Genomic DNA, 26,083 nt, shown 5'->3' with positions numbered 1-26,083 from the left:
TGCAAATGGTTAAAAATCATACAAAGAAAATGACTGTTACATGTTCCCTACATTTAATCAGTTCGTGCGTTTCTTTATCATTTGAGCAGCCTTATCGGGTATTACTAAATACAATCCTCCCCAAAAAACACAGTTTTACTAACCCACACTCGAATAATCTTTGGTTTGGTTTGTTTTTAAATAAATTCTTTCATGTATTATTTTTGGAGTATATTTAAAAATCATGAAATAAATAAACTTTAAGGTTTTCTCGTTTGTATACAAGCTACATTTACAGACTATCGCTCAAACTGATTTTTTCACAAGATAAAAAGTGTGTTTGTTTAAAAGAAATAAATGTATCTTTCGGCCAGCATAACCTCACTTTCTTCGCTCTCCGTCCAGCTGTTGTTTTCATCCAAAGAAATGTGTTCTTATCGCCATTCTATCAGCTAGGTAGAATAGATAAATGACCTCCGGTTAATCTGACAAGTAAAATGAACCATAATTCCTTTTTGTTTGGAGGAAGGGGGCTTTGTTAGACCTTAGAGAAATATATAAACATAAACACCTTAGATCTGCGTTATCAGCTACTGATAGCAGTCCACTGTGTAATTATTTTGGACTAAATTAAACAGAATGAGTATCTTGGAAAGGAAACCAGTTATTTCCTGTAGCCTGGAGGTCATCTGTCATCTGGAGCTTCATAGTTAACCTATGGTTGTCTCTTCAGAGCCTGTCCAATGAAAGCACTCCTTACTCCTTATAAAAGAAAAAAAAGAAAGAAAACAGGCTGAGATCAATTTGTCAAAATCAAAGGTAGATGTTGTGACAAGTTGTATGGCCCTCTGCCTGTACCTGTTTTCTTCCACTCTTCTGCTGTTGCTGCTGCCAGCCTCAGAGGAAGTGGAGGGGATTTGTTATGATTCTCATACAGGCCTTTGGAATATCTATACCTATATATATGTGTGTGTGTGTGTGTGAGGGAGACCGGTAAAGATGCAGAGGGACTGAAGAGTGCAACCAAACAGCTGGTCCTGCGGCTACAGGAACAGCTTTCATTTACATGCAAATGAAGGTAATAAAGAAAGCCTCCCTGCTGATATAGAACTTTATGAATGTACATTATTAGTACTGCTGTTATTACTATCATTATCATCATCATCATCATCATTATTATTATTATTATTATTTGTATTATTATTATTAATAATAATAAAATAATAATAAATAATAACTTTTATTGAATAGAACAGGAGTCTTTGATAAACTGCTCTGTGAGCAGCAAAAAGAATTGAAAGTCCTCATTTCTCATAACAAAAAGTACACACAGCAAACCAAAAACTTCCAAAAAATTGAAAATTCCAAATCAGCAGATTGTTGTAAAACACCTGCTATGATCCAGTATTAATTAAACAACCAAATTACATTTCAAGTCATAAAATGACCAAATTTAAAACCTTCTTACTAAACAAAAAAATTTCTTGAGGAAGTGGCTGAAGAAAAGAAAAGGTGTTAACATGTGATACATGTTACATGCACAAGTGATACATGAAATTTGAACACACACGGATTACCGTGGTGTCTAATTTATTTGAATTCACAGGAATGCAATTCATGGCCAACATTTTTTCTGCTGAAATTCAAAATCTTCACATTAAAATTTGGGGGAAAAACCCACACTGTTATACAAACACACATGCAAAGGCTTTATGTATGTGTCTCATACACAGTGGTGTGCAGACTTTAACTCTGCATGCCTCTCTCTGCCTACAGTCTGTCAACAAGTGAACTGTGAGAGCCAGCAAAACAGTTGTGGCACAAATGGCCACGGTTGTTTTATCATGGGTGAGTAACAAAAGTGGCATTGAGTTGTACAGGCCTCCCACACTGTTGCTGTACACTGGGTGTGTGTGTGTGTGTGTGTGTGTTTGTGCTAAGATCCATAACTCATACATGGATTAACTGTTGGATGTTAGATGTATGTGTGCATGTGTGTGCCCATCTGCTCGGAAGAATTTGTTCGATAAGGATCACTCAGTCATTAAATGCCACATGTTGACTGCTCACCTCTGATACTCAAGATTTTTTCACACAGACTGGAGCGAGTGAAATGTTGGGTTATATTGTGTCATAAGATAGAACATATACCAGCAATAAGCCGATATATTCAACATAGAAGGACTTATCTGTAAACCAACACAACAACATCTAACTTTATTTATATTATGATTATTATTTTAGCACGGTTACAGTTAATTTTGCACATTGTGTTTACAAAAAAACAACCAAACACCTAAACACACTTTCTTAAAATGACCAAACACAGAGTACAAAAAGAAAGCTGTGTGTGTTCCCCTCAATCACTGTTAGACTGTCACTACCTCTGTGACGGTGTTATTTTAAATGGCCGATGGCAAATAGCAACTGGAACAGAAAACAATGATATAAAATTATTAGAAACAAACTGATAAACAATGAGATAAGACACCCATGAGATATGACAACAGATGCTTTTCTTATATTTCACACAATTCCTCTGTGTACTCTAGTGTATTCTGGTCGTCTGGAAATTAATGAAACTGGAATGAAAAGGCGTCTGTTTTGCATACATGGACACAAACTATACTTTGTCAGTAAGAATTTGAATCAGTAGAACTGAAATCCACATATTTATTTCCCACAGATCTGTGACAGGTCTTAGACTGAACCAGAAATGGTGGTTTGTTACGGTGGCGTGTTTGTAAACCAGCTCTTCTAAACAGTGTTGATGCCTAACACTAACCAAAGAGCGAATACAACAAAACCAAAAGAAAGACGTGTGAACATGTTGTCATCGTGTAACTGATATTATCAGCACAACTTCGCTTGTGTCTTTTGTATGATTGTGCTTTGTGTTTCTTTGTGCGTGTGTTAGAGCTGGACTCTCAACACGCCTGTGAAGTTTGGTAGAGGCTGAGTAATGTGTCTTTGACTTACAACAGTTTCGTGCTTCACGTGATTGATCGAAACTCGGCGCGTTGCTATGCCATTTAGTTTTCATGACAACTCTTTAGAGTCCATTAAGTGAAGATCATGTTGATCTCATGAAATCCCTCTGTGTTTGTAAAGGTATGAGGCCTGAAATTGGCAGAAAATGTGGCCAAAATTACACATTAAATTCAAAATGGCAGATTTCCTGTTGGGTTGAGGATGAGACTTTTTTTGTGTATCTTGATATCTGACATTAGGATGCAGAGTTTCAAATGCATAGATGAAACAGTGCAGGGACTCCTTTAAAATTTTATAGGTGGCATTGTGGAGCCATTTTGCAATATTCAATGAAAAGGGTTAGAAAACAGGAAAGCCTTCATCACATTTGAGAGTCTGCCAGGTTTGACGGCTGTTCAAGCTTTCCAAGCTCTGTGAAAACTACTTCCTGTTGATGGCGAATTGCTATTCCACCAGGGTGCGCCGTTAAATGAAAGCTCACAATTTTCACACTGAAGCATCATCAATTTCTGATGTTTATTCAGGCAGCTTTTGAGGTGTATGGGGTCAACCTGGGAGGAGCAGTACATCAAAGTATAAAACATGACATTTCCTTACAACTAGGTGGCGCTGTAACTATTGCTTACAATGAACATATGCTGTTCAGAGAGGGACTCTCATCATGCCTTTGAAGTTTGGGAGAAACTGGACAAGGTGTCGTAGAGTTATAGCAATTTCGTGCCTCATGGCAAAACACCAAAATTCGCAGTGTTGCCAAGGTTACAGGCTTTGATAAAAACTCAGTTTTCAGTGTATAAGACCAACTCAAAATTTGAGGTTGCTGGGGTCAGCTGCCTTGAAGCTGTACTCCCAAAGTGTAAAACATTACATTTCCTGTTCCCACTAGGTGGCGCTGTGAACACTGTAAAATATTGCAGTTAATATGTATTTGGGGGCGGAGCCTGATGACATGTGAGACCTTTGGTTCAGACTGGACAAAATATGTCAGCCAATTAAAATTTCACAGCTAATGATCGAAATTCCCCCACAAACACTCTGCGAGGAAAACTCAAAAGCTCAGCAGTTTAATATGGCCCACGTCAAAATATGAATCTGATAAATGATCCAATAACATCCCGAGGAGTTCAAAAGTATTCACTGGACCCGATGCATGTGCAAAATTTAATACTTCCTTAGTGTTTGAACATGTTAAGGCCCTCAAAAAGGAGATTGAAGATAAAATTAAACAGATCGATTGTAATAGGGCCTTCACACTTTTAGTGCTCGGGTCCTAATAGAAGTAGCTTGAAACTTAAGCTAGCAGCCAGCCATCAAAGCTAGCCGGCCCACCTCCTCTCAGGGTCTGTTTGTTCCCAAACATAGCATACATACAGTGTATTTACATGGTTTCCTTCTGCAGCTCCTCAAATACAACTGCCATTCAAGGGTCTGAACTTGGATCCCCTCATGTCCCCACCCCATGCTGCAGTGATGCCAATTGATTTAAGCCAGCAGGTAAGTGAGGTTCAAACCAAAGAGAGTCTCATAAGCTTTATTTCAGTTGTTTGTGCGGTGGTTGCTAAATGCTTCAGTTTGTGAACAAATGTCTCAACACACATATCAGTTCACTGACAGTGATGCCTTTAAATTACAATTGATTATATGCATAACATTCTTCCCCCTGTGCACCATCTATCACTTGTCTTTGTTTTTCATGACAATCTATATCATGAAAAAACATATTGTGGCCACATAACAGTAAGGGCCAGGGAGCATAAGCACATGCATTTGTCTGGCAATTTGTGTAATCTTTAATTACACAAGACTGGAAATTCACCCATGTAATGCACAACACACTCTCAGCTCTCACACAGTAACAGAACAGAATACCAAAACACACCAGCATTTCGTTTTCCGAGCAGAGCGGTAAAAGTCCTCGGCATCTTCTGAACATCCGCTGTAAAAGGTTACAGAAGTAGTAAAAATGACAACGCTGACATTTCCCCAAATCCTCTGTTTGCAATCGCAGTTATCAACAATTGCCAAACAAAATGGCAGCAGTGCTTACTGCGTATGTGTCTGAGCAAACAAGGATTCTGCACCAGCAGACTACATTACACTTAAGAGGGAATTACACCCCGGGAATTTATTGATGCTGTTTTTTTAATGACATAACATAGATTTGCAAAAAAAACAAAACAAAACAAAACATCAACATCAAAAATAATAATACTAATATTAATACTACTACTAATAATAATAATAAATAATAATAATAATAATAAAATACAATGTAAATGTGTTCTTTATCATTTCAGAAGCATTAAATGTAAGATTTTTGGTATGGGCTCGCAGTCAATAAACACACTAGACACATTAGAAATTAGACCATAAAAACTCATATTTACAAACTTTTTGGCAAGTCTTCAAGCCTATTTTTGCATCAGTTATTGTGCAACAGAAAGTTAAAAATACATCTGCATGTCATAATTTGCAAAGATAATTAGAGCAATGAAGGGCATGGAATCATTAAAAAATGATATCAAATGCAGGTTCTCAGAGAAAGCCTAAATCTGACATCAACAATGTATCCTGAAAAAACAATTATGTGATGTACACATGAATAGCATATTTTATTTACCAGAAGATCAACTAAATAATAACAACAATGTATCACAATACAACAATTAGCAATGAAATTTTATTAATTCTGATATGGAAGAATGTGCAATTTAATAATTAAACATAATTTAAAGGAAGATAGGTGACTTGTTTACTATAATTGTGCATATTCATAAATAAGTAGAAATGCACTCATTATTTCTCAGTTTAACTGACTTACAACATTAAAAGTCAACTCAGTTTCTATAACGACACTGAGCACTGGCCACAAAACAAGTTCTTGAACACTGCACTAATAAATATTGTCATACTAAAAAAAGGGTCACGCGACTAGACATGTAACACACATAACTAAAACGTTTACTTATAGTGAAAGAACCCATGGAGAGTTATTCCATTCCTTACTGTCCTACTGAGTTTTACAATCTTTTTGGCCAGTTGCATCAATCTTATTTAGAATTTCATTAATGATTGAATGATTTTCTCTTACATCTACCATTATGTCCAGAACACAACAATTTGTTGCTAAAAAGTCAGATTTGAAAGCAAAACCGGGCTGAGACATCATAGGCCTTCAGTCTTCCTGTGCAGGCTCATCGTATCCATCTTTCTCTCTGCTCTCTGCTCCTTCCTCTGTCTGTGTGGAGGCGTGGATATGTGTGTGGATTACCCACATCTTCTGTGGCAGGGGCGGGTCTTCCTCTGCTTCCTGCCTTTCAGTCTAGCATACCTGTGATAATTAACTCGCCTGTTAACAATCCTGGATCCTGGCTGCTGTTTAAGGAGAAAAAAGACCTTCTGTTACATATTCTATATGTATGAGGAATGATCCCTGTTTGCGAGGGTGTGTGGACACTTCTTCAACACACTCCGACTTGCCTGGTCATGCCCCACAGCTTAAATACAAAAAAGCTGTGCAGATGTGAAATCACTGGTTGCTTGATCTCCACCTACTGTCGGGTGATGTGTGTGTTTGCTTTACACAGTGTACAGTGTCTGTCCATGACTTTCGTGGTGGGGAGCCTGTCGGTTGGGAGCCTCCCGTGATTGCTGTCCTTTGGAAAAGCAGCGTTTGTTACTCCTGTTTCCAGGTTAAGGCCCTTTCACATAGGAATCGGATGTGCTGCGCTGACTGCTAGACCTGCAGGACTGTTTTGAGCGTCTTCAGAGAAGCCGCAACCACTGATTATCACATAGGCTGGACCAGACAATATACCTGGACGTGTGCTCAGAGCCTGTGCCGATCAGCTGACTGATGTCTTAGCAGACATCTTTAACATCTCCCTGAGCCACGCTGTTGTGCCACAGTGCTTTAAAACCACCACCATCAGACCTGTACTAAAGACAGCTACAGCCTCGGAGCTCAAAGACTACTGCCCAGTAGCACTTACTCCAATCATCATGAAGTGCTTTGAGCGGCTGGTCCTGAGTTACATCAAGAAAGCATACCACTCGGAGTCTGGTGGCGTAGGCGGTCAAGATGGCAGCTTGAATGGGGAAGCTCCGTTGCAGTGGCAGCTAATTTGCTAATTAGACTTAGAACATTACGCTACACAACACTTACAAAATATCACCTCAGGACAGTGGGAAGCTTGAAGACTCTCTGTGAAAGCTCAGAAATGCCGAGTCACCAACAAAAACTTACGCTTCGACGGCAAGAAGGCGCTAGCAAGGAAACGTCGGCGAAAGCTAATGAGGCGCACCCGCCCTCACCTCTAATGTCGGATGCTATTCAGACTGCTACAACTGAACAAATGGCCAAAGACATTGCAAGTATTTACATGCTACTTAAGGAAACCTCCGAGACACAAGAGAGCAAGCTGAATGCTATCCAAACTGCTACGAGGGCAGTGGAGGCTAAGCTAGCGGATATGGCTACTCGAATAAGCAACACTGAGTCTCGTCTGGATTTCCTTGAGGATGCTAGCAGAGCGCTAAAGGAAAATCCTCCTGCTACTAGTGACGAAGTGAACGCTCTACGACAGAAATTAGACGACCTCGAAAACAAAGGACAGAGAAACAATCTGCGCTTTGCCGGCTTTCCAGAGGGCTGCGAGGGTTCGGACGCTCTAGCATTCGTGCGCAACACGATCCCACAACTCCTGAAGGTCGACTTCCCGGGCGGGCTAGAGATTGACCGCGCACACCGCAGCCTGGTGAGACGCAAACCTGACGGTCATCCCCCGAGGGTCATCATCGCCCAATTTTTGCGATTCCAGGACAGGGAACGGATCGTGGAAGCTGCGCGGAGGCTGGGGCAGCTGAGCTGGAACGGCCACCGCATTATGATCTTCCCTGACTACTCCAAACTTGTCACGGACAAACGAGCGGCATTTAATCCCTGTAAACGGCTGCTGCATGAAAGGAAGATAAAGTTCTCCCTACTGTTCCCAGCGGTGCTGGTGCTGAAAATGACGGAGGGCAGACGTGAGTTTACCGACCCCAAAAAAGCCCAGGACTACATTCTGTCTTTACCTTAAGGGAGTTATTTACAGTGAGGGCTTGGATTTAAACACTACCCTTTTTCTTTTTTCTTTTTTTTTCTTTTTTTGCCCTAGCGTTAATTGACACGCCATACACGATATACTTTGCACCTCCTAACTGTTCAGTTTCAATATTATAGGGCTTCGCAGTTTGATTTGACTTTTTCGGTTGTGCTACTTTTGAGAATGCGACACAATCCACTTGGTAGAGAAGCTCACTAAGACTATTAAATTCCTCTTTTAGTAATTCAGTTGTTATGAAGCCCTTTTCAGTTTGTCAGGGGACAGTTCTAACCAACCTGCATAGAGGTTTGTTCAGTTAGCTAAGTCCTGGAACGACTGTTTTCCTCATATTACATCGACTTAATATGCTGCTGCTGCTGGCGACGGGTCCTGTTTATGACTGTTCGACTGGTTAGAGTCACGGACCATAAAGTTTATGTTTTACTTTCTGGGGCTCATAGCCCACCTGAGGGTAACTAGTGTTCTCGGTTGCCCCAGAAGTATCTGTTTAAATGTTTATCAATTGTTATTTTTATTTACTTCCAAACCCCCCCACTTTTCTTACAGCCAGCCTTCCAAATATTGTCCACTCAGCACTGAATTCCTGGTTCTAATAATAAGTTACCCCACTGTTATATGTCTGATACGTATTGCATGATGGCGAATAAGCAACAAAGGGCCCTTACTTTAATGACCTGGAATGTAAAGGGCCTTAACCATCCAATCAAAAAAAAGAAAATCATGACATTTATCAAATCAAAACAAGCTGACATTGTTTTTCTTCAAGAGACTCACTTGTCTCCCCAAGAGTCAGATAAACTTTGCCGTGATTGGGTGGGTCAGGTATTTTTTTCGTGTGGCAGCAGTCAGAGTAGGGGTGTCGCAATTTTAATTCATAAGCAGTTACAGTTTAAATGCACCCGGGTGGTTAAGGACGAAGATGGGCGGACATTGCTACTCTTGGCTGAGATTCAAGGCCATAGGATGATTTTAAGCAATATCTATGCACCAAAAATTGACGACCCCACCTTTTTTGGAAACTTGGAATGCAAAATTAGTGATATGGGCAACTACCCTGAAACATCACAAACATCAGAACTCTCTGCCTGGGAGGGATGTGAGGTGGGCAAATGAACTGAATCATTTCTTCAACAGATTTGATTCAGCCATGAGGCAGTCTCCAACATCGGCTGCAGACTCACCCACCCCCACTGCTGCTGTTCCACCTCTGACACCTCAGACACTTCACACCTCCTCTATTCACCCTGCTCACTCCTCCCCACCCCCAACAACAGCATCCAATACACACTCAACACAAGGCTCCAGCCTGTCTCTCTCAACCACCCAGGTTAGGAGGGAACTGAGGAGGATTAAAGCCAAGAAGGCAGCGGGTCCAGATGGCATCAGCTCGAGGGTCGTCAGGTCCTGCGCGGACCAACTGTGTGGTGTGATGGAGCACCTCTTCAACCTGAGCCTGAGGCTGGGAAGAGTCCCACAGCTCTGGAAAACTTCCTGTGTTGTTCCAGTGCCAAAGACTTCACGCCCCAAGGACCTCAACAGCTACAGGCCGGTGGCTCTGACATCCCACCTGATGAAGACCCTGGAGCGGCTGGTCCTGGCTCAGCTTCGGCGCCTTGTGAGCTCATCACTGGACCCACTTCAGTTTGCCTATCAGCCTGGCATTGGAGCGGATGATGCCGTCATTCACCTCCTACATCGTTCCCTCGCTCACCTGGAGACCGCTGGGAGCACTGTGAGAATCATGTTCTTTGATTTCTCCAGTGCCTTCAACACTATTCTTCCCTCGGTTCTGAAGGACAAGCTGGAGAACTCAGGAGTGGACCATCACCTCACTACCTGGATTTTGGACTACCTCACCGACCGACCACAGTATGTGAGGACTCAGGGCTGTGTGTCGGACAGGGTCGTCTGCAGTACGGGGGCCCCACAGGGAACGGTTCTGGCTCCGTTCCTCTTCACCATCTACACTGCAGACTTCTCCCACAACTCCACCCAGTGCTTCCTGCAGAAGTTCTCTGATGACTCTGCAATAGTCGGCCTCATCACTGATGGGGACGACAAGGAGTACAGAGGACTGACTCAAGACTTTGTGGACTGGTGCCAGCTGAACTACCTCCAGATCAACGCCAGTAAAACCAAGGAGCTGGTGGTAGACTTCCGCAGGCACAAACATCCTCCACTGCAACCACTGAATATCCAAGGTATGGACATCGAGGCTGTGGACAGCTACAGGTACCTTGGTGTTCATCTGAACAACAAACTGGACTGGACTCATAACTCAGACGCCCTCTACAGGAAAGGGCAGAGCAGGCTGTACCTGCTTCGGAGACTCAGGTCGTTTGGAGTGGAGGGCCCACTCCTGAAGACCTTCTATGACTCTGTGGTGGCCTCAGCCATCTTTTATGGTGTGGTCTGCTGGGGGGCAGCATCTCTGCTGGGGACAGGAAGAGACTGAACAGGCTGATCCGAAGGGCCAGCTCTGTTCTAGGATGCCCTCTGGACCCAGTGGAGGTGGTGAGTGACAGGAGAATGGTGGCTAAGCTGTCATCCCTGTTGGACAACATCTCCCACCCCATGCATGAGACTGTGACAGCACTGAGCAGCCCCTTCAGTGGGAGACTGCGGCACCCACGGTGTGGGACGGAGAGATTTCGCAGGTCTTTCCTCCCCACTGCTGTCAGACTCTACAATAAAGACTTTTGCAGCTGATCAAACACACAAACCCACACATGTGCAATAAGACTGCTATACGTGCAATTCTTCTTCTGACGAAGTTGTGTTTTTGTATTTTCCTACTCAGTTGTATATAGTATTTGTATTTCTATTTTATTCTATTGTATATATTATTCTATTCTATTTTATTCTATTGTATATAGTATTTTATTTTATTTTATTGTATTTTATTGCATTCCAGTGTTTTCTAATTTCTGCTACATAACTTTGCACTTTTGCTGTAACAAAACAAATTTCCCACCTGTGGGACTAATAAAGGCCATCTTATCTTATCTTATCTTATCTTATCTTACCCAATCCTGATAGCAGGGGACTTCAATTTGGTCATGGATGATATACTGGATCGAAGCACTCCCTCACAGCGACACTCTAGATCAGCTTCGGTCGCTATAAAAATGTGTAGGACCTTGGGTTTGGTAGACGTATGGAGAGTATTCAACCCATCCACAAGAGACTACACCTTTTATTCTGCCCCCCACAACACTTTTCTTGTGTCAAATTCTATCATGCCCTCAGCATTGTCTTGCTCTATTGGTAGTATACACGTTTCTGACCACGCCTCGGTGCTCTTGCATCTGAGCTCATTTGGTAGCCCCCTCAAGCCTCCCAGATGGAGGCTAAACTCAAGCCTTTTACATGATCCCAACTTTCTCCACTCCTTAAGAGAGCAGATCAATTCTTATATAGAAATTAACCTCTCCACAGCTCCTAGTGCAGGTGTAGCATGGGAAGCTTTGAAAGGTTTTATTAGAGGGTTCATAATCCACCGTGCCTCATATAAGAAAAGAACTGCTCTGACCAAGCAGATAGACCTGGAGAGGAAGATTGCCATAGCTGAAGCCACTTTTAAGGCAGACATGAGCTCAGCAAATCTGACCCACCTAACTAGACTTAAATATGAGTTCAACTCAATTTTGACTCAGAAAATTGAGTTTTCTCTATTTCGGGCTAGGCAGAAATACTTCGAAGATGGAGATAAACCTGGCAAACTGCTTGCAAGATATATTAAACAAAAAGAAGCTCAGACTATCATAGCAGCAATTAGAGCACAGGATGGCACTATGGTGTCAAAACCCTCTGAAGTGAATGAAGCCTTTAGAGATTTCTAGATGCAACTCTACTCCTCAGAAGTACAAGCAAACTCTCAGGAAATTAACAGTTTTCTCTCCCCCCTCAACCTCCCAACTCTCTCTAAGACACAGGTGGACTCCGTGGATGCCCCAATTTCAAAGGAAGAGATCTTAAAGGTAATCAAAAACCTTCCAATTGACAAGGCCCCTGGGTTGGATGGGTTCACAGCAGAATTTTACAGGAACTTTGCAGAGGAGCTCTCCCCTTTACTCCTTCAAATGTTTGAGGAGGCCCTGGATAAGGGCAGCCTGCCACCAACACTGTCGGAGGCACTTATTTCCCTTGTCTTAAAGAAAAACAAAGACCCACTTGACTGTAAGAGTTACAGACCAATAAGCTTGATCAATTGCGATTGCAAAATTTTAGCCAAGGTACTAGCAAACAGATTAGATAAGGTCATGACTTACTTAATACACCCCGACCAAGTTGGTTTTATTCGGACTCGCAACTCTGCCGATAATGTTAGACGCCTAATTGATATTATGTGGGCAACCCAGAATAAATCCCCTACGGGGGACTTTTCTCCAGCTATAGCCCTCTCCCTAGATGCAGAGAAAGCATTCGACAGGGTAGAGTGGCGTTTTCTATTTTGTGTAATGGAAGCATTTGGCTTTGGCCCAAAATTCATAAGGTGGGTCAAACTTCTCTAAAACAATCCAAGAGCATCAATACTAACAAACCGTATTATATCACAGTCCTTCGACCTCCACAGAGGTACAAGACAGGGCTGCCCACTGAGTCCTCTGCTTTTTGCTCTAGCTTTAGAGCCTCTAGCAGCGACAATACGTAGAGACCCTGATTTTCCAGGTATCCAGGTCCACAATGATAATCACAAATTGATGCTCTATGCTGATGATGCCCTGGTCCTAATATCGCAGCCAGAACGCTCTCTACCTGCTCTCTTAAGAATTATTAACCGGTTCTCTAATATATCAGGATATAGAGTAAATTGGTCAATCGTGGCTCAAGAGTTGGGAGTTCGCCTTGTAATCGGAAGGTTGCCGGTTCGAGCCCCGACTCGGACAGTCTCGGTCGTTGTGTCCTTGGGCAAGACACTTCACCTACCGCCTACTGGTGTTGGCCAGAAGGGCCGATGGCGCGATATGGCAGCCTTGCTTCTGTCAGCCTGCCCCAGGGCAGCTGTGGCTACAACTGTAGCTTGCCTCCACCAGTGTGTGAATGGGTGGATGACTGGATGTGTAAAGCGCTTTGGCGTTAAATTTTAATTCCCACCTTCATACTGAGGCCTCCATATGGCTCAATCCCAAACTCTGCATTAATAAGTCTCCGTTCTTCTGGAGTCTGTGGGTCCAGAGAGGGATACTTGTTCTCAGAGACCTGTATCAGGGGAGAATTCTCAAGTCCTTCAATGACCTTAAAGCACAGTTTCAGTTGCCATAGAGTCAGTTCTGGAGGTACTTGCAGCTCCGGCACTTATTGCTCAAAACCTTTGGTTCCTCCTCCACACCACCTCCAACTGTTGAATATCTCAGCTACATCAAACAACTCTTTGGGGGAGGTCGTGAAGTCTCTAAATATTACTCAATGCTTGTTGAGGGCATGAGTAAAGGGCTACCCGCCCTCCGGTTAGCTTGGGAATCTGACCTTGGTGTGGTTTTTACGGATCAGGAATGGACTACAATTTTGCAGAATAGTAAGAAGGTGTCCAGGGAACTTAGAATGAGGCTAATCCAATTCAAATTACTACACCGAATTTACTGGTCACCACACAGACTGTATAGGGCGAACCTCATACAGTCCCCTGAATGCTGGAGATGTCAGACTGGGGTGGGCACATTGACCCATATGATTTGGAGCTGTCCTAAAACCCAAATCTTTTGGACTGAGATACATGACTTTATCAAATCAACTATACGATGGGATATTCCTTTCTCACCAAGACTATTTGTTTTGGGGGACCCATCACTCCTTAAATATGCTCCGCCTAAGGCCGCTGAGTGGGTACAGACTGCATTGATGCTGGGGCGTAAACTCATTATCTCCCAGTGGAAGGCCCCTTCCACCCCACCTATCTCTGTATGGCATATTCAACTAGGGAGACTCGCTGCACTAGAACAACTCTCATACAGACTTCTGAATAAAGTGGAGAGTTTCCACCTGAAGTGGGATCCATATCTGTCCAGAATAAAAGGATCATACTAGAACTTAGAGTGGGACAGACATTGGAATTCTGAGGAAGTGCACTCAGGGATGTCAGAGTGTGGCATGCAGTAAGACCCACGTAGTCATAGGCTGGCTGTCTTTGTTTTTTTATTCTTTTTTTGTTTGGTTACTTATTTATTTATTTATTTTTTTGTTTATCTCTTGCTTTGTTCATCCCCCCTCATTTTGGTTTTGTATTCTCTACTGTTCTGCTGCTATGCTGATGTATTTTTTTCTATGTGATGTAATCTGTCTCTACAGTGGACTGTAGTGTTCTAAAAATACAATAAAATATTAGTCACAAAAAAAGAAAGCATACCACTCAAATCGATCAACGGACGATGCGATCTCATTGGCCACCTAGCCCTATCACACCTGGATCAACGTAACACCCACGTAAGAATCCTTTTCGATGATTTTAGCTCAGCATTCAACACCATCAACCCCCAACAGCTGATCAGATCCAACAACATCACACTGAGCACAGGCGCCCCTCAGGGATATATGCTGAGCCCACTACTCTTCACACTGCTGACCCACGACTGCACCTCCAGCTCCAACAAAAACCAAGTTTCAAGTTTAATTGTCATGTACAGATAAACAGTAGCCACATTTACCCATAATGAAATACTTTGGTTAGATATTTAGAGAATTTAAGACAAGTTCGTATTTACATTTTGTGCAAGAGTATTTACAGGTTATGCAAAACTTGTGCAATGAGCATTTAAGTGGCATAAGCTGAAGTTACAGTGTGCAGAGTCCTGTAATTGTAGTGAGTGTGTAATGGTTTGTATAGAATGTCAGCAGTTCAAAAGCCTGATGGCTTGTGGGTAAAAACTGACTCTGTGTCTGGTAGTGCGGGTCTGAATCCTCCTGAACTGCCTGCCGGACAGCAGGAGTGTGAAAAGTCTGTGGCTGGGGTGGCTGTGTCTTCCTCATGCAGCGCTGTCTGTAGAGATCCTGCATGGCTGGCAGTTCAGTCCTGGTGATGGTCTGTACTGATCTTACCACCCTCTGCAGAGCTTTGCGGTCCAGAGCATTACAGCTGCCGTACCAGGTGGTGATGCAGCCAGTCAGAATACTCTCAGTGGTGCATCTGTAGAAGTTTGTAAGTATTCTGGGGTTCATGCTGAATCTTCTCAGGCACTGCAGGAAGAAGAGCCGCTGTCTTGCTGCTTTTGTGATCACACCAACATGGTGTGACCAGCTCAGATCCTCGCTGATGTTGATGTCCAGGAATCTGAAGCAGCTGACTCTCTCCACCTCTGCCCCTTCGATGTGGATGGGGGTGTTGCCTCCTCTCTGCAGTCTCCTGTAATCCACGACGAGCTCCTTGGTTTTGCTGACGTTAAGCAGCAGGTTGTTGTCACGGCACCGTGATGTCAGGGCTCTCACCTCTGCCCTGTATGCCATCTCATCTCCATCAGAAATGCAGCTGATGATGGTGGTGTCATCTGCAAGTTTGATGATGGTGTTGGAGCTGTGTGTTGCTGTACAGTCGTGGGTGAACAGGGTGTACAGCAGGGGGCTGAGAACACATCACTGGGGGGCACCTGTGCTGAGTGTGAGTGTGGATGAGGTGATGGCACCGATCCGAACCTCCTGAGGTCTGTCTGTCAGGAAGTCCAGGATCCAGCTGCACAGGGAGGAGCTGATGTTCAGGTCACTGAGTTTCATGACTTGTCTGGATGGTATGATGGTGTTGAAGGCGGAGCTATAGTCTATGAACAGCATCCGTACCTATGTGTTTTTCTGGTCCAGGTGAGAGAGGGCAGTGTGAAGTGCAACTGCTATTGTGTTGTCTGTAGATCTGTTGGACCTGTAGGCAAACTGGAGCGGATCAAGTGAAGCAGGGAGTAAGGATGTGATGTGAGCTTTGACTATGCACTCTAAGCACTTCATGGCAATGGAGGTGAGTGCTACTGGGCAATAGTCATTTAGGCAGCTCACATTAGTTTTCTTAGGTACAGGTATGATGGTGGTCCTCTTAAAACATTTTGGGACAGCAGACTGGAGCAGGGAAAGGTTAAAAATGTCTGTGAAGACATCTGCCAGCTCATGGACACATGCTTTGAAAACCCGACCTGGAATGTTGTCTGATCCAGGAGCTTTCCGAGTGTTTACTTTCCTGAAGTGTTTACACACGACTGCCTGAGATATCTGAGGAGAGCAGCTGTCCTCTTCCAGCAAAAGCTCCTGAGTATTATGTTTATCAAAGCGTGCATAGAAGGTGTTAAGCTCGTCAGGTAGAGAAGCAGTTACCACCCTCACTCTGCCGCTGTTTCCCTTGTAGTCTATGATGGTGTTCAGACCGCTCCACATGTTCCTGGTGTTGGAGTTGCTGTAGCAGAGTTCCACCTTTTCTTTGTACTGTCCCTTGGCCGTCTTTATTGCTTTTCTGAGTGCATACAGGGATGTTTTGTATTCATCTGGGTCTCCGGATTTAAAGGCTGCAGTCCGCGCTCTGAGCACTGCGCTGACCTCTCTGTTAACCGACGGTTTCTGGTTGGGGTAGGTTCGTACAATAGCCCACGGTACGACGTGATTGATGCATTTGTGAATAAAGTCTGTTACATACTCAACATAACTGTTGATGTTGTTGTCAGTGGCAGTCCGGAAGACTTCCCAGTCTGTGATGCTGAAGCAGTGATGCAGGGCGCTGTCTGAAAACAAAGACGTTGCAGTTTTTAATCTCCCTTTGGAAAGCTATCCTGGCCCAGTTCATCCAGCTTGTTTTCCAAAGACTGGACGTTCGCTAGAAGAATTCTAGGAAGGGGGGTGCAATGTTTGTCTTTCCTGGCTCTTTTCCCCCTTTTTCTCCATCATTTCGTATGTCCAGCTAGCCAAGGTGAGTCACCACCATTCACAAAAACAGTCGGTTTGTGAAGGTCCGGATTGCGAGTTTTGACGAATGTCCAGGAGAGTTTGTCTGTCATAGGTGATAAAAGCATTACAGGTTGCAAAGAAACTAAGAAATATCATAGCGAACATAAGAAAAACGCAAAGTTGAGGAGAACATCGAGCAACAGCAGCCATCCTCACCAGTGCTCTTTATCTTTATCTTCTCTTTACCTCATTATCAAGTTTGCAGATGACACTACAGTGATGGGACTAATCAGGGAAGATAATGATGCTGTATACAGAGAGAAATTTTGAGAGAAGCCAATTGAGTCCAGTGTCAGATTAAATGCCATGTTGAGGCATTTTTAACATCTACATGGATGTTAAAATCACCAACAATAATTATCCTTTCTGACTTGGGGGTGTTGATTTATTTCACCCGCCGGCTCTAGTAGCCAGGTTTCTGTAAGGCAGAGTAAATCAATTTGTCGATCAATTATTAAGTCATGTACTAACAGAGACTTGTAAGAGAGACACCTAATGTTTAATAATCCACATTTTTGGTGTTGAGGATGCTGTATTTTTCTTTCTTTGTGATTTTTTAATGTTTAAGTCGTTTTTTGCTGATTTTTAGTTTGTTCTTTGTCTGTTTGGGAGCTGACACAGTCTCTATGGAGATGGGGTTTTGGGGGGATAATGGAAGGAGAGAAGCTGCAGAGAGGCGTGCAAGACTACAACTCTGCTTCCTGGCCCCAACTCTAGATAGTCACATTTTTGGGCCAAATTTATTAAATTTGTCCATATTTCTAGAAATGAGAGCTGCTCCATCCAAAGTGGGATGGATGCCGTCTCTCCTAACAAGACCAGGTTTCCTCCAGAAAGTTTCCCAATTATCTATAAAGCCCACATCGTTTTTTCGACACCACTCAGACAGCCAGCAATTTAAGGAGAACATGCAGTTAAACATGTCACTCCTGGCTCCATTGGGGAGGGGACCACAGAAAACTAGAGAGTCCGACATTGTTTTGCCGAAGTTACACACCAATTCAATATTAATTTTAGTGACCTCTGACTGACGTAACCAGGTGTCATTACTGCCGATGTGAATTGTAATTTTACTGAATTTATGTTTACCCTTACCCTTAAATGTCGCCTGCTCTGGCCCCTGGAAGACAATTGACTATGGTTGCTGGTGTCTCTAGCTTCACATGTCTGAGAACAGAATCAAACAGAGTTTGACCCCCGGCGGGTGTGTCGCCAAGTGGGGAAAAAGTGTTAGACACATGAACAGGTTGGTGGTGTACCTGGGGCTTCTGTTTAAGACTACCCTTCCTCCTCACCGTCACCCAGCCGTCCTCTTTCCCCAGCTGCTCAGGACAGTCTGCCGGGGGGTAGCTAGCATAATCTACACTACCTTCGGCTGCACCAGCTACAGGGGCCTGGCTAGCTACGGGTTCTTCAAGGGTGCGAGGACTTGCAGTTCTGGAGTCCTGGCCTCCAGAGCTGCAAACAGGCTACATGTATTACAAGTATCATTGCTGCTAAAGGAGGCTCAGGAGTAACTGCATCTGACACAATGAGCAGGAAAGTGCAGGACGGACTGGGGAAGAGGCCATGCTGCTAGTGAGTCTGCTACGAGCTAAGCTAGTGAAACTCTAAAGACACACTAAGTGAAAACTGTGACTATAAGTTAGCGAGAGAATATGCAGAGTTTGTGCCTCGGATAAAGCATGTGAAGATTACACTATGAAATAAGAAGTCATCTACAAGTTTTTAATTAATCTGCTACACATATAAGCTACACAAAAACACCACTGTGTTGGAACAGGAACAGGAAGTGATACTCTACCTCAGAGAGAGTGAACACCAAGTGACAGTGCCACCAACCTCATCTGGCAGGGCCTGGATTGGTTGGCATGTAAATATGTATATTTGTAAATAGTTTGTTGGGCTGCACCATCTCCTCATGGGGTGTGTTTAAGAGTTACCCCATACATATGGAATAATGGAGTGGAGAGATAGTCCCTCACTCAGAGAACCAAGTTTACAATGTAACCATAAATTCGCGTCTGCACATTATTTCTGAATCACCTTCTGATGTGAGTCACTGAGAGAGGATAGAGTTCTGTTGAACCGCTTGAACTTGATCCCCGTGATTTTTTGACTATTTTTCATTCACATGCATTCATTGTTGAACATTCACTGTAATTAAACACACTGAACTTGATCTCCCGAGTCCATAACTTGAGGCCCCCACATTACCTAAGCTGTTATGTAAAGAAGTTTAGGTGTGGCTAACCGAAGTGTGACAAGCTGGGATGAAGAGTTGTAGCATATGGAGGTTGGGTAACAATCAATAGTTTGGAGAGCAAGTAATAGTTCGGCAAGGCCTGAAGTGTCATAATGTGTTTCTAAGTACAGACTCAGACAGAGAGAGATATGTAAAGAGCAGTGGCTGCATTCATCCCAGGAGTTCAAGTTACAACTGAGAGGAATTTTGGGAATTAAGCTCAGTGCAGACCGTAGCTAACATTTTTAACACCAGGATTGTGTGTGGTCCCTGCTGAACATGTGCATGCGTGTGAGAAATGGATTGCATGTGTCTGAAGATGTACCTGTGTATTTGATGGAGGGAATTTAAGTGAAGAAGTGTAGTAGTGGTCTTTTTGGCTGTAAGCATCTCATATGGTGATGGTCATTAATGATCTCCCATCCATACAAGCTGTATTTCAATCCTTTCTCTACATGAGAGCTTTGTCTGTAATATTCACACTTATTCATACTTCACTGGATGTACTGGATAGCAACTCAGGGTTGTAATCTCGACCAAAGATATTTGGCATACAGACTGAAGCAGCCAAGGTTTGAACCAGTAGCCTTCCAATTAGTAGCTGACCTGCCCTTACCTCCTGGGCTGCAGCCACCCCAATTATCATCCCAGTTACTTTCAGTTACAGAAACAATTGTAAATGCTAAAAAATGTAACGCTAGTGAAAAAACAGAAATGCAGAGACGTGGTTGCCTTTTATTTTCACTTATCTTAGAATTTTAAGTCAGTCTTGTTAAACAGTGCTGATAGCCACAGCAGGGCCGTACAGAGATGTTTACAGGTGCAGGGCTCAAAGTTAAAAAGGGGCACATAGAACCAGGCTGAATAACAACAGCCCACATTCATCAAGCATCTAATAATCAGATCACATCATACTATATCATTATCATCAGGTGGGGACAGTGCGAAGCAAACGTAGCCTATGTTTTACCTGATGGGTACAATGTTACTGCTGCTGATAGTGCAGGGCAGGGCTGTGCTGATCTCAGATTGCAGACATTAAAGGGTCCACAGGAGAGATGGGAGCTGATTAAACAAGTGTTATGAGATAATAATAAAACGCAAAGATGTGTTATTGTGACCTGTGCTCTTTGTAATCCAGCTGCTGAGGGATCCACTGCCTCACACAGCACCTTCTGTCACTGTTTCCTCCTCATTTACTTACAGTGCAAGTCTGGACAATGTTGTATCATGAGTAATAATTAAAAAATCTATAAACATAAAACATGCACACGCATGCACATACAGTGACATTTTACACCTTCTTCAGAATACTGTGTATACTATGGCCACAAGTTTGCTTCATGGTGCTGATCCAGAATCCTTCCTTTAATATTTATTCCTAGTGCTATAATAATAAAGTAATGAGAATAAAAAAACAAAGTAATAAATATAAACTAATATATTTATGATGATTCAATTTGTTTGACTATCCACTCTGTGAAGGCAGAAAGCTTATTAAATGTTTAAACTGTGGAGATAATATAATTTTGCTGTTGTAAAATCAGCATTTTGTCATATTTGAAATATAAATCTAATATAAACTGTCTCTTAATGTATTTTTTAAATACAGTGTTTTTTCATAATTATAATAATCCATGATTATGTGGATATGTATATTAAATAGTTTTTAGTGAAAGGCAGGGAAAGCCCTGTAACTTACTTTAAACTAAGCATGTTTCCTAAAACAGTGGACCGAGCTACAGACCCCTGAAACCCTTTCCCAGTTAGCCAGCAGCTAATGACCAGCACACCAGTTAATAAAAGGACAGGTAATGTTTATTTCAATTAATCAGTAAGCTAATACTCGTGTGTGCTATTGACTACAGTGTACACTGTACACCTGCTTACTGTGTTTTTGTTGCATCAGTCTCGATCTCCCAGTTAATTTATGTTTCTCCTACAGCTCTGCACCGCTCAGGCGGCAAGTGCTCTTTGCAAGCTCGTTCCCTGCTCGTAACCAGTGCCCTGCCCTCTGCCATCAAGGGCGATGGTTAATGGTAGTCACGTGACTGATGCAAACCACATCCTTTTATTTAACAAAACTGTGATTAATAGTTAAATGTTACTGTTGAGTGGCACAGGCAGGACTCCACACACACACACACACACACACACACACACACGGAAAAAAAAATAAAATAAAAATTTGTGTCAAGAAATGGCCACTTGGGGAACCCATCAGCAAAGGGGCAGGTGCCCAAGCCCCTTCCACCCACCCCCACCCACCCTGCACGTGTGGACTGTAGACTTTAGTGGTGCTCATATTGAAGTCATGAAGTGCCAGGCAATATTTTTGGACACCCATGCACATTGGCAGGGGACAGATGATCTTACTTCCCAAAGCTTCAGCAGTCATAAATAAACAACTTGTTGTCAGTGATCACTAATAAACCCTGTACTGCCTGGTTTAAGTCACTAGACTTAAACATCTTGAAATTTTTAAGGAAAAACACCACAAATAAACTGAAAACTCTGCGGGGGGGGGTGTACAACATAATACTGTGAAATAAATTACAGTATGGTGAATTTTCCAGTAAAGTGTTGCCAGTATTTTTTTTCAAGATTTACAGGATTTTTCTTACACTGCTAAATAACCTTTTAACAACCTGATTCTGGGTCGAAGCACGGCTTGCCAACAGACTAACAGTCGGACAGGTGCACACTCCACCAGCACTTTCAGATTAGGATCAATGAGAAATCACCTGGTTAAATGTGTTAAGTTTAGCTGTTTTGCTAATATCCTGTCTTCATGTATTTATTAATATCATCAATCCCTCTCTATATGTTAATAGTTAAACAAATTTCCCACCTGTGGGACTAATAAAGGTCATCTTATCTTATCTTAACTGTGTCATGCAGTGTTCAAGCATTTTAATCCAGGACTTCCTCTGAGCTGATCATCATTGTTCCCTCTTCAGAAAAACAAGCGTCCAATAGGGCGAGTTTCAAAGTGCAGAAGAAAAGAACGTCTTTGCACCTTAACCTTCGATTTTGTTGGGATAGTGGCAAAGGGCTCTCACAGTTAGGATGAGGTTAACGGTTTTAGAAACAGGGCACGTCTGACTATGTCTAATGTGGTACACACAAACAGTAATGGCCTTTACCTGTCTACTGTGCTGGCACTGCAACTGTCAGATGAAGAGAACCCTCCTCTTCTTCACCTTGAACAACAGCAGACACTGATCCTGATTAGTACTATTCTCTCTCTCTCTCTCTCTCTCTCACACACACACACACACTGTACAGTATATTGTTATATCCTCACATTTTTTATATAAACACAAACACTCACAACTCATACATGCATACTGTATGTATGCACAAAACAAACCATAAATATCTGTTTATTCAAACACACATGACCTTCTTGCTGTGAGGCAACAGTGCAGTCTGTACTTTCTTCCTCTCCTCAATTCAATTTTATTTATATAGCGCCAAATCTCTCTTACATCTTTCTCCATCTCTGAGTCATCTCTCATTCTTTTACTCATTACTAAACCAAAACTAACAAGCCTGTCTTGAAAATGTAAGCAGTAAAAAGTACAGATATTTGAGTAAAAAAGTAAAAGTTGTCAGAAGGTGGTGTCATGACCCTGTGCCTCCTCGGCGATCCCTGTATGGCTACAAGTATGTTGCGTCTCTCTCTCTCCCTTCCTGTGCACTGCGCTCTACGGGGCGGAGTCGTGACGACTCCAGCCCCTGGCTCAAACACCTGCGACTCATCAGCTCATCACCACGCTCACTTAAGGCGGCGGCTGAGGAAGCTTCTTCGCTGGATTATTGTGTAACACTCGTCAGTGTCACTGCTAATCACGCCTTTGTCTCGAGTTTCTTTCGTGCTGCGATTTACCTGTTCTTCCCTCTGTGCCAGATTCTCGCCAGCCTGGGACCACCACTGGGTGAGCTAGCCGGAGTCCGAGCCAACCTGAGCCGCTGCAAGGATCGTGTACATAGCCCCTTTCCCTTCTGTGCCTGTGTTCTCCGGAGACCCTCTTCCTGTGCCCCCTCCTCCTCACCTGTATATATTCGCACCTGGTGTCGGTATTGTGGAAATAAATTGTGAACTCAAGTAACGGTCTGCCTCCGAGTCTCTCCAGAGCCTGACAGGTGGAGCCTCAACCTTTTGCAACTTGCAGTTGGAAGCTCCACCTTGAGTACAAAGAGAATCTTTTGGACGTCCCTGATATCCAACAGATGCCCAGTTCGACTGGTATCTGGGGGATTTAGAGAGCAAGTTAGCAGCATGATGCACCGCGTATTCTGACACCATTATATCAGAACCAGAATGAACTTCAAAAATGATTAAGCCTTTACTTATCCATGTAAACTATCACCCATTTGGAACAATCCAGATATTTGTAAGAAAAGGTCAAAACTACATTTTTCATCACATGTTATCCAGACGGAAACGTGTTTCATTTGAAGAACGCAAAAAGAACACACTATAGAGGACAAAGGACGTTACACACTGAAACATATGCACCTATTGCAAAGACAACTCTGCTGAGAACTATATGCATGCTATACGCTCCAGTGTGCTTGTTTAGAGGATCTGGCAAAGGACGTGTGAAGACCTATTGACGAGGTTTAGTTGCTGTATCCCAACCTCATCCAAGCTGTACATTTTAGGGGCATATGCGGATTAGAAATGGAAGCAAAAAAACTCAAAAAACCAACTGGATGAGCTGGTTTCTCTCTGGTCCCTGTGGTGGTCGGCTGTGTGCCTCACAGGTGGATTGCCAAGATGTGCAGCCGCAGGTCTTCTGTACTATTAGAGGCTGCCGATGGCCTGCATTTTGCCTGCCTCAGTCTCCTGGGGGCAGTTATTGCAGCTTCCCGTGCTCATTATCATTATCACACACACACACACACACACACACACACACACACCACAAGAAAATTGCTGATTTATGTGTCTATGTAATTTTAGACTTTTATCTTCCAGGTGCTGCATGTTTTTTTCCCTTTGGGTTTCCTTACAGATACAGTTTGTGATACATCATGCTTTTCTATTTGTGTTCAATCCTTTTATTATATTTTCTTCTACTTTCTCCCCCATGTTTTGTTTTTTCTGCCGGTCAGCTTAGACATCAGGCAGCAGTGGTGGGACGCCATCACATGTAGACAAACTGGAATCTAACCATTGTGTGAAAGAATGAAGGGGGACAGACGTTTCAAACACAGCAAGTGTACAGCAGGTATAAATAACAAACAGGAGAAATATATACAATCAAGAGGAACATATATATATATATAGGAATGTATATATAAATGTGAGTGGCCTTAGTGAAAATGGTCACTTAGACCATGGCTCAGGTTGGTGAGGTGAGTGCAGGGGTGGGATGTGGGGGAATAGTGCTTGTTAACAGTCAGAATGGCCCAGGGAAAGAAGCTGTTTGAGAGTCTGGAGGTGTGGGACCTGACTGACCTGAGGTGCCAACCAGAGGGCAATGGGTCAAACAGGTAGTGGGCAGGGTCACCTGTGATGGCCCTGGTTTTTCTGAGACAGGAGGCTCTAGCGATAGCCTCCATGGGTGACAGAGGGCAGCCAGTGATTTTTTTGGGCACCGTTAATTACCCTCGAGCAGCCTTCCTGTTCTCAGCTGTGGCCCCTGCATAACAAAACTCAGCAATAAACAGTTATTCTGTTGAATCCCAATGCCCTGGCTACTGGGGTGAGAGGGGAAAATACCTGGTTTAACAGGATGTACCTCCAGATCTTTTATTTAAATATAGGGGTATCCACAGAAACGTCAACATCTCAGCTAAAAGCTCACAAAACCATTTCAACAACCTACAAACAGCTAAAACAGCAAATGAATAAAGAGCAGGTAGACAGATTCTGTAAAAAGATGTAAACACAAAGCATCGATGCTTCCGTCATCCGAAGGAACGTACAGACATGCCGTCGCGTGCTAAAAGCCGACATCTCACAGATTCCAAAACTGCAGGTTTGGTCACTCTGCGACCAAAATTCACGGAAAGCGTAGCAAAAAAAGACATTTGGAAAAGAATTAATTTTGTCTCACCTTCGCTGTCTCCTTTCCACCACAATAAATTGCACTACTGCCAAGGCTGTTTCTATACAGGTTCTTAGTGAGGCCTGTTATTAGAATCATTTTCTTATTTCTTATGCTGGTTAAACTTACACATATTAGTTTTTAATATTAGAGATTATCTTCTGATCCCTGTTAAGCATACTTTACTATCAGCAAAACACATATGGTTCCGTGTTCAACCACTAATGCCCTTCCTTTTATTCAAAATCATGTGTAATAAAGATTTGGCAACATATTCCTTAGCTTCCACATTCCCATTTACTCAGGACCTTCTTGAGGTGAGGTTCTTCTGCTTCCCTGGATGCTGTGTCTGTGGGGATGGTGTTCGCTCTGTGTTGTAGAGCATGAAATACCTGAACCAATGACTTGGTGGTGTTCCAGGGTAGGATAGCAAAGCCCTCTTTTCCACTTCTTCCATGTACAAATTGGCCACGATGGGTGAAACTGGGGAACCCATGGCACACTTGGTGGATGCTGAGAGTCTCTTACGGACTACCTCCAACGCTTCCGTGACTGGGATGCAAGTGAAGAGAGATGTAACATCGTACGAGACCATGGTTTCATCTGCCTCCATAATGACATCTCTCACCTTCTCAACACAATCCAAAGTGTTTTGGATGTGGTGTTCAGAGCTGCCCACCAGCTGGTTGAGGACTGAAGCCAGAAACTTAGAGATGTTATAGGTGACCGAGTTGATCATGCAGACAATCGGTCTTAAAGGTGCACCCTGCTTATGTAACTTCGGT

This window comes from Oreochromis niloticus, linkage group LG16 (assembly GCF_001858045.2).
Source record: "Oreochromis niloticus isolate F11D_XX linkage group LG16, O_niloticus_UMD_NMBU, whole genome shotgun sequence".
NCBI classification, from domain to species: domain Eukaryota; kingdom Metazoa; phylum Chordata; class Actinopteri; order Cichliformes; family Cichlidae; genus Oreochromis; species Oreochromis niloticus.
This window is presented reverse-complemented; position numbering follows the sequence as displayed.